This window comes from Physeter macrocephalus, chromosome 21 (assembly GCF_002837175.3).
Source record: "Physeter macrocephalus isolate SW-GA chromosome 21, ASM283717v5, whole genome shotgun sequence".
NCBI lineage: Eukaryota > Metazoa > Chordata > Mammalia > Artiodactyla > Physeteridae > Physeter > Physeter macrocephalus.
The window spans coordinates 102,204,406-102,206,341 of NC_041234.1; the positions used below are offsets into that span (position 1 = coordinate 102,204,406).

The 1,936-nt window shown below is 42.5% G+C and overlaps 1 protein-coding gene across 2 annotated transcripts in view; it reads right to left on the reverse strand.

The window, feature by feature from the left end:
• The window catches only part of LOC114484677 (uncharacterized), a 25,563-nt gene that overhangs the window by 17,253 nt on the left and 6,374 nt on the right, over positions 1 to 1,936 (reverse strand). The gene's annotated exons all lie outside the window — the stretch shown is intronic.

Here is a 1,936-nt window from a genome sequence, read left to right on the forward strand (position 1 = left end):
TCCCCTGCATCGGCAGGCGGACTCTCAACCACTGCGCCACCAGGGAAGCCCTGGAGACATTTTTGATTGCTACAAATTGGGGAGGGGGATCTGCTCCTGGCATCTAGCGGATAGAGGCTGGGGATGATGCTAAACATCCTACAATGCACAGGACGGTCCCCACAGCAAACAATTATGCAGCACAATATGCCAATAGTGGCAAGGAATGCTAGGACAGATGTGATGGGGAGGCAGGACAATCACTTTTATAATATTATCTTGTCTAGTTAAAGTTATACTTGGGGGGACAGAGTTGTCTTCTGGCAGAAGGGGAAAACTCCATCCCTCCGTCCTGCTCAAGAAGAACATGGCTTTTTCTTTGTGTGTGGATGCAGACCAGCATAATGACTGTGCTGGAGGCCCTGGAGGCCATGTGCTGGAGACCCCGCAGTGGCCATGACATTTCTTGGTTGTGCCTCAGAGCCTGACTGAGGTAACCATATATATATACCCGAATTGTGAAAAAGGTGACTACTGTTTCTGTTTCTAATCATTTAGAAATAGACAAGAGGATTTCAAACTATATGTGTGCTAATTGGGTTTTCATCAGAGTTTTGTGTATCCCTTGGTGTCCACGTGGTAGAAGATGATGGGCTTCTTACAGTGGTGTAAGTCAATTTCATATGTGAAATAGACATCTTCATTCTCTTTTCACCTCTGTAATGCTGTGAACATAAATCCTTTTATATTTTCTTTTTCAAAAAGCATTTGAGGTGGCCACTGTTTAAAATGCTTACCTGAAACTTCCTTCCTACTGGAAGGAGAAGTTAACAGTTGAAGATGGAAGGAGCATTCTGGCTGCTAAAGTGATGTACTGTCCCAGAGGCAGAAGGTTGCAGCCTCATCTTATCACTGAACTGAACTGTGAGCTTTTCTTACTGACTCCTCCTTCACAAACTTTTCATTCCTTCCTCCCTCTCACATTGTCTATGTTTACTGGCTGGTCCTTTTAAAACGTTCTCTCGAACACATTCTCTCGCTCATTTTTTAAAAAAGGCCTTTTCTGCTCTCCCATAAAATTTCTTTTTCTCTGTTTCTCTTCCCTTCCCTCTTCCTCTTCTGTCCCCTCCCTCCCCCACCCTCTTGTCTCCTGTCCTCTCTTTTATCTTTCTTTTTACTCTCTATTTACTGACCCACTTTAAAAAGTTTTTCATTTCTTCTCTTTCCAACTCTCTACCTTTTATGTACTGACTTCTCACTGGTTTCTCCTTTTCCAAATCAGTTCTGTCTATCTTTGTGTCTGTCTGTCTATCTATCTATCTATCTATCTATCATCTATCTACCTACCTATCTACCTATCTATCTCCTTACTTATCTATCCCTCTACCTACCTACCTATCTATCCGTTTTTTTGTATGGTCTTTTAAAAAAATTGACTTCTACTTTATAAATCCGCCCCCCTCCATTGCACACAATTGTACTTGATTTTCTTATTGGCTCCTCCCGCCCTCGCTCTCACATTGTCTGTTTCTGCTTTATGTAACACTTTCCCCTACTGACTCATCGTTATAAACCTCTTTTCTTTCTTATTTCCTACTTCTGTTCCATCATCCTTTCTTCCCATCTTCCTTCCTTCCTCCCTCCCTCCTTCCTTCTTTATCTTTACTCCCTCCTTCCCTCCAGTCTTCCTTCATTCCTTTCTCCTTTTTTCCCTTACTTCCTCTTACCTTCTTTACTCTGTCCCTCATTTCTTCCTTCCTCCCATGCTCCTTTTACTCTCTTTCTGCTGGCTCCCTTTTTTTTTTAAAACCATCTTTATTGGAGTATAATTGCTTTACAATGGTGTGTTAGTTTCTGCTTTATAACAAAGTGAATCAGTTATACATATACATATGTTCCCATATCCCTTCCCTCTTGCGTCTCCCTCCCTCCCTCCCACCCTCCCTATCCCACCGCT